This window comes from Embiotoca jacksoni, unplaced genomic scaffold, assembly GCF_022577435.1.
Source record: "Embiotoca jacksoni isolate LCO1_2020_lvr unplaced genomic scaffold, fEmbJac1.0.p SCAF_12, whole genome shotgun sequence".
NCBI classification, from domain to species: Eukaryota; Metazoa; Chordata; class Actinopteri; family Embiotocidae; genus Embiotoca; species Embiotoca jacksoni.
The window spans coordinates 17,746,996-17,755,499 of record NW_027185252.1 but is presented as its reverse complement, the minus strand read 5'-3'; positions in this window follow the sequence as shown (position 1 = coordinate 17,755,499).

Below are 8,504 nucleotides of genomic sequence, written 5' to 3'. Positions count from 1 at the left end.
AAAGTATAGAGTGTGATAGCTTTTTATTCGCTGTAAGATTTATTTTTTGTTTTGTTTCTTTTCTCGACTTTTTTTTTTTAATGCAGCGCAGCATATTTTAGACACACTGATGGCGGCTGAGCCTAAGGGTGTCACAGCTTGTCAGCATGCAGAGCGTACTTGTGAGGGTCTCTAGGTTATAGTGGTGAAGATCAAAATAACGCATTAACAGAAAGTTGGCAGATTGCTGTAGGAATATGGCAAAGACTTATGATGGTCCTGCTGACAAACTCTTTTTGTTCTCTAAAGTCTAAAACTTGTAAATGTTCACTTATAGTTCACTGACAGTGGAGCCATACCAGCTGCAGTACACACCGTCCATATTATGCAAAAAAAGTAGGACTTCTGCTATAAGCTGGTAAGTTTGACAAGTCCATTAGTGTAAATATGATCATATATTCTGGGTATCCCTCAAATAGTAGTTGATATATTGCAGTTTGGGCCAAAGCGGTGCGCTGAGGACAAACCAACAACTGACCAGTTAGTTCTATTGCAAGGCGGAGTGGATTGGACTGGTTTGAACTTGCGTCCCACAGACGCTCAATGCGTTTGAGATTTGGGGGATTTGTAAACCAGCTCAACACATTTCACTTTCTGTTGTTTTCCTTAAACTATTCCTGAGCAATTTTTTGAAGTGTTGAAGATTGTTATATCCTGCTGAAAGAGGCCACTGCCATCAGGGAATGTCATTCAGTTTATAATCTATTGTATTCCAAGTAAGACTACTAAAGTAACTCGTATGTAGTTTGTCAAACAATCACACTGTATCTGGATGGTGTTCTGTGATGATGGAGTGGATATTGTAAAAAGGTTAAAGGGTTTTCTTAATCTATGCTTGATAACCTGCAGTATTTTGAATATGTAGATCCAGTGGGAGCAACTTGGCAAGACATCAGAGGTCATTTTCAATAGACTCCTCATCTGTGTGTCAGCTTTGAACTGTTGAGTGAGTCATTCTTGTACTGCAGAGACAGGCAGCCAATAAGTCTACTGTTCAGATGGATAGATGAAGTATTAGACTGAATGTACACGTCAGTTTACTTTAAGGTTTTGAAACAATTTATTTTGCATTTTGCTTTGAAAGGTTTGCACTGCACAATCACAATGAAAACATCAGGATTTTTTAATAAATGGTTTCATAATTATCTTGACATGTTTTGGTTACAATGTCAAATCCGAATCCAGTTTTAGTGAGTTTAGCTGTATCGAAGCGAGATGAATGATCCGCACGCTATGCCATAATTGAACCCATCCTGTGTTAATTACTTCAGAGATGCCTTTATACCATGCAAGCCATTCAACATAGGTTCTTTCCAGCGGTTTGATCAGCTATTTTCCCAATCTAAGAAAAAAAAAACAATAGCGAACCAACAAATATAAAAACCCATTTTTTACATCTGTCTAAACACCTTGCAACAGAAAGAAAAAAAAAAGAATATCCCACATATACAAAAACATAATAATAGACAAACCAGATAGGATTCTACATGGAAAGTGTAGCTGAATACAATAGTGGATGATGACGCCTGAAAAAACATGCAACCCAGTATCATGCCAAAGCATGTATTACACTCGTCAGTCCTCTACAGCGTACTTTGTCGATGTGTCTCGCCTATAGGCTTGACAAAACTTGTCGTTAGGTTTAGGGGAAAAAACAACAACTACGTCCCTACTCTGACTTCTTTTGTCCATCGTCAAAGAACCTCCTTGTTCTACCCTGGTTATATGCACATGTACTTTTCGCATCAAGGCGAGGATAACACAACACTGACACAGTATCCTGCAGTGGACTTATGCGTGTATTACATGCTTCCGCACGATACTGGGCTGAAACGTGTTCTAAACATCACATTTGGGTTGAGAGTCAATTACGGACAGAATTTGATTGGAACGTAAAAGTGACAACTCGTGTCTTTTAAAAAAAAAAAATTCAAATAAATGCTAGAGAAACCATGGTACAATACTGATACTCAAATACAGATTTTTGGAAAAATGGCAAAGTGGAACTTGAGATATTTCTGAAAACACACAATCCCCTGGAACCTCTTACTGAAGATATCACCTAAACACATGTTTACCACAGATTACAGTTACACAGTGTCCTGCATATTTCTTTAGTGGTTTCAAGAAAAAGAATCACTGTTATTTGGATGAAAACTAACCCTCCCACGTTTGTTCACTGGTTACAGAGTCAAATATGTTTACATGATGGAAGACATGAGTGGACCCATCGACAACTAAAAATGCCTGTCAATGTGTCAATGTCAGTAAAGTTCATAGAAAAAACAGTTTTCATAAAAGAAGGATGAGACTTTAGTTTTCATGGGGCTCAGTGGGGTTTTCGGTGCTCTTACTTTTACTGCATTTTCTGAACATGTTTTTTTTTGTGTAGGTCTTATCAGCCCTGAGAGCGGAGAGGAGATCATTCTTGGATGGCTTCTAGAGGATACTGCAGGATGTGTGTTAAATATGTCAGCTTGTGATAGACACAGTCTCCCAGCCCTTCATCTTACAACCAAGCAGGGATTACTGAAAAAGCCTCCACAGAACTGATCTACTGATGGGACTGTTAGCAGGTAGAAAGTCACAGAGCTCAATTAAAAGCAGAGACTTTACTCGCTCCTGATCTTCATCAGTCTTTAATTTAGTGGACCAGCCTGTTTGAGTTCTTCACATTAAAACTGCACTGCACACTGAGGCTACATTAACATGTACCTAATATAAAACCACAGAAGCAGCGCAGCTCTGCTGTCAGACAATAAAACCTGCATGTCGGGCTTTGATTGCTTAATTTTCTATACCTACACATGCATATATATATATATATATATATATATATATATATATACACATACATATGCTGTGAGATGGCCTCTCTTCATATCCAGGGTGAAAAAAATACTGAAGTTCATGTGCATTTTTTGAATCAAGAGAGCATGGTTCATGTGAAAAATGTCACTGAAGGCGAAGCAAAATGAGGAGACATGAAATTACTTCAAAGTGACACAAAAGATCCCAAAAAGAGACACAAAAAAATGAAAATAAAACTAAAAAAATGGACTGCAAAAACAAACGAAACAAACTAAAAAGGCACCTAAACAAACTGTATGCCAAACAAACAAAATGCCAACAAAGAGATGCTGAATGACTACAATGATATGCAAAAGTGACCCAAAAGAGACAAAACACAGCTGCAAAGACACAAAATAACTGCAGAGACACAAACAACTACAACAAGATGCCAAACAGCTACACAGGAACAGGAAATGCTTAAAAGGACTAGAAACAAATGTAAAGTGGCCAAAAATTGATGCGAAACAATTACAAAGAAAAAGACGCAAATCCAAAGTCACAACCAACCGGAGATGGAAAAAATACGAAAAAGAACAAATACTACGAAATAGAGTGTCAAATACTGCCATTTTGTTATAGCCATTGGAGTCGTAAAAATACATAAGGTACCTTACATCTGCACCATGATGAGACAGGTCAAAAAAGGTCTTGTGACAAAGTACAAAGGAGCTAAGTCCCATAGTGAACCCAAGGACACTCATTCAGTAGACCGAAGTTTGAGTTCATGGTAAGGCAGAAGCTAACGTAGACTCCTTTTAAGTAACCCAAAGCCTGATCTTTTGCTGAACATAACCACAACATGTTTGGTGGCTAAATTTAAGGAACACGTCTCCTTATGAGTTTCATGTGAGACACAAACAGCTTTGATAAAGCATCAGTATTTGATGCCTTGAGAATGAGAATGTGTTTAAAAGGCTCAAAAAACTACAAACAACATGGCTGCAATTTGTAGGTCTTTTAGTCTGGAAGAGTTGTTTCCATAAACAATAAGGGGAGTTGAGGTCTTTTTACATGTTTGTGCCTTGGAGCCCATTTTTTGGTGGTGGTACGATCAGTGACCGTATACTCATCCATGCAACTGAAGCAAACTTCAGAGAATCACTGAATAAATTCATATTTGCTTTATATTCTAATATATTTGCACACTAATTAAACCACTAACTCCCAAGTTGGCAGACACCATATTCAGTGCAGCTTTTTTTATGTTAATTTCTTGTCACACGTGATTAAACCATTAAGTCTGTATACGACGTACATTTTTTAAGAAGCCATCTGGAACTGTGTGGCTTTTATTTTTACTTGATTTCAACTGCAACTTTAGAAAGCTTTGTACGTGTTAGTCATTCACAGTTGTGTAACATCTGTAGGGCCACACAGCTTTGTAAGGGTTGTCAGGTGCGCTGACATTCAAGCAACTGGCTTGATTCTAAAGAGGAAAAGAAGCACAGAGCTGGATACAAAACGTGGAAACGTGCTTATAACAATTGAAGTATTGCAGCTCATAAAGTTCCAGTCATTGTTTTTCACTACTTGTGAAATGGTGTTAGGGAAAGCATACATGGGCTGTGGTAAATCAGGTTGAAAGGAGGACTGGATTCTTGCAGTTGGTTTGTGCCTGCTTAGTCATGTGGATCTCGTTTCCCCTGAAACTGACTCCCACAGATTATAATCCACTTCATTGGAGGGTGATTGTTCCCTCAACTACAAAACAAATCAAAACAACAATCTGAAGTGCCACTCCGGTTGTATAACTACAACAACTACTAAGTGCTGTTGTCTACACGAAACCATCTGTGTGTTCAATACTAAAATCAGGCTCAAAAAGATGCTTTTCTGCTCCTTAGCAGTCTATCCTTTTGTGATGATACAGTTCTTCACACAACATACATTCCTATTCCGTTTTTTAAAAATGTATTATTATTATCAGTACTTGGCTATGTCAGAGTTTAAAAAAGATCATAAAGTTCAAATAAAAAAAATTAAAAAATCATGTTCAACTTCCCTGGGCTTACCAATTCAATAATTAATGGGGAAGTTAAAACAGAAACACTGTAATAAAGGGTACAGAATATAATTAGTTCCTGTTTCATTCATTTTTAGCTGTTATAATTTTTTTTTTATTAAAAACCTGTGTGGGTTGTCATTCACTCTGCAAAGGAGAAGTTGGGCTATTCAATTTTTTTTCTTTTTATGTTTAGGTGTTATTATGGTGCAAGTGTCAAATAAAGTGAAGACTTTATTATTAACAATATTATTGTTGTTGTTGCTTCCTTTTCATAAAAATACCTCTAATACAGAAACATGAAGCATAAGGAAAAACATCAAAGAGGATGCAGCAATAAATGTCGGGAGGATGGAAACATGTTTCAAGCTCAGGCCCCAGGGGGGATGGAAAAGTATCCTATGAATATGAAAAGAAGAAGAAAAAGAGAGAACGTGGCAAAGCAATGACGAGGACCAGATGGCATAGACATATTGTATAAAATGCTACAGTATAGTCCCATTATTTGCAATATTTTAAATAATGTTAGTGAGAATCTGCCATAGGAGGAGGTTGATAATGAAACAATAACAGAACAAAAAGTTGAAGGAAAGAGACAAAAGAGAACAAGACAGAAGTTCCTTTTTCAGTCTGTCGGGCATTTTTGTTCCCAACATCAAAAATCTATTCATCTTCAGCCTGAAGCAGAACATAACATAGTTAGCATCAACTCGCAGTGGTGGTGGAGGTGGTGGGGCTACGATCAATGTATGTTGCAGAAATTTAAGTCTGAATCGCTCATAGGTCAATGTTCTAGGAGGTAGTTAAGAATCACTTGTAAATTGATTAAAGTTCATTTTTAATCCTTATGATTTCAGCCTGTGACAGTGGTGAATATATTGGATTTCCTGTGACTGTTTCCACAATAAAAGCCACTTAATTTGCATGCTTTTAATGCAAAGTAGTGGCAGTAATATTCAGTTTGAATTAACGGTAACACAGATTGCAGACATATATATATATCGTTGAATCTCTTATGTGTATGAAAACAATCTGGATCCTGTAAGGTAATGGCAGACATCTGATATACAGTAGAAATGTAATTTAAAAAATTTAAGTACATTGAAATATATATTTATTTACTTTTATTTGACAGTGTAAAAGCTCATGTGTGTGTCCCTTTAAAAAATTCGGGTTATTAGACTCGGGTTTCTAAAGAGAAATTCAAGCAAATACTGCTGATCACTGCATATTGTCCGAGGTACTCTGAAACAAGATGCTAATTTAAAAAAAAAAAACACACTGAAACGCTTGTGCACGCTGACCAAAAACAATTTGATGCTGCTCATGCAAACACCCACACAGTCCAATTCAAATTAACAGGTGCCAATAACCCTTCGGGCTATCTGCGGGGGCTTCAGAGTCCACCTGTGCAGAGCAGCTAGGTTGTGAACTCTACGTGACACCGACGTGTGAATGCGCCTCGGTAGCCAAACCTGAATAATTTGTGGGCTGCCAGCTCAACCAGGCTAAATGGTCTCCTAGCCCTTCAGAGATGCACTCTGCTCTGCAATCTCAACTGGTCCACATTTCATGTGTCTGGGGGCCATCCCTGTGAGAGAAAAACAAGGTCATGAATGGGGGGCTGCAGTGCACATTTTTCAAATATTTATGCGTTTAATAAATTATACACCACTCTATGGATGTTTTCCGAATCATTCAGTTTGACTGACGTGTACATATAGTCTGTACAGTTTTAAATTATTTCTTTTAATATTGTAGGTGTTACAGACATGGACCGAAAGGAATATATTTGTCTTTTACCGCCATGGAAAGAAAGATATAGGACGAGTACTATTAACTGTATAGACTGTGCTTTATTTGTAAACAATCCCTCTTATCATCATTCAGCATTATACATCAAATGATACACCTGTGCAAAACCTTGTCTTCACATATTGTATTTAGTAAAATACAGTAACCATAACATCCAACCATAGAGACGACTGCACATGCAAGAAAAGTCAGAAAAGTACGATGAGAAAGAGAATGGTTTGAGATAGAAATCAAAGACAAATGTCAGCAAGCAACGGAGGTAAAATCGGTGCAGTAGATGGGTGTATATCATTAACCTGGATCTCTAGTTTCAAACCAATTTATTAGCTCCCCCTTAACTCCGCCAAACATGTCCTTAACTTCCATCCAAAACTTATCGAAAGTTGTTTAATTGCCACAACTTTAAGCAGAGTGAATTGAGAGGACTGTTAGCATTCTTTTGGAGTTGCAAATTTAAACACAATCTCACTCTCCTTTTTGGCTCTGTTTTGTTCTCCACCAACTCCTAGTCAGGATATTCAAATATTCATTACAATATAAAAAGATCAATACGCAACTATCATCCTTCCTTATTTCCCGTTTTTAGCGGCGCTTGTTGTAATGCATTAGTAGTGTCAGAAGGTGGCGGTAATGCACCTAAAAGCTGTCTACCAGCCTCCATTAAACAACATAAGGAGAAGAAGAACACGTTACTACCAAGCTCTGGAGCTTTGCAGGTGAAACTGTGAGATTACACCACAATGTGAACATGAGAAACATGCAAAGATGACTACAGATGTCAAAAAGGTCTGTGCAGAACTCCTTTGAAACATAAATGATTTAGTGCAAACTCTGCAGGTATAGCAGGCAGACAGGTCTACCACATCTATGTAGTCATTAGAGTAAAACACAGAGCAGATGGTGAATCCACTGATCAATAATCAACGGCCAGACAAAGTGAGTTTGATGTTGGACGTTCAGCACAAACAACAGCCCTAATCTCAAAGAGATCTAAAGAGATGCTGCTCATCAGATTTGTCCCAGGCGATGGTTTTAGAAGTTGGATGGCAGTTTTTGAGCTCGAGTTTACAGCGCAACTGAGTCTCTCCTTCTCTTTACATACGTGTTCATGCAATTTGCAGGGGACAGGATTAATAGTGGAATAAGAGTCGATTAGTTCCAAGCAATTATCAGATAGTATCTTTGCTTAAAATGCCCATCCATAACTCCGAGGGGAAATATCTTTTTTTTTTTTTTTTTTTTTTTTTTTTTTTTTTAGCTGTTAAACGCTCCCCTGCAGTATGGTGCTGCATGAGCAGGTGTTTTTTATTTATTTATTTTTTTTTATTTTTATTTTTTATTGGTTGTTTGTTTGTAGGAAAAAGCTACTTGATGTGGCTAAAACAACAATGATAAGGGCTGAAACCAAAGTTACAGTCTGAAAGGTGCTAAAAGCTCCTTTATTTGAAGGCACGTGCAAAATTAGGTGATAATTTCTTCTCGGTTTGGACATACAAGCAACACCTTTCATGTTACACACATTGTTTTGATCTATTGTTGATACACAAATATTAATCAATGTATCTTTAAAATGTCGTTGTTAGAGGAAGGTGAAATGGTGCATTAAAGTCCCGATATGTTGAGGTGAGTTGATTCGACATGCAGCCATTCTGAGTACACTGAAACCTGAATTTTAGAGTTCATGTACATGTGCAATGTTTTAGGCCAATAAAGTGAATCTCAATTATACACGCATTACGTTATCGCAGTAATCCTATGAGACAATAACAGAGCAAAGAGAGCAGTTTACAGTTCC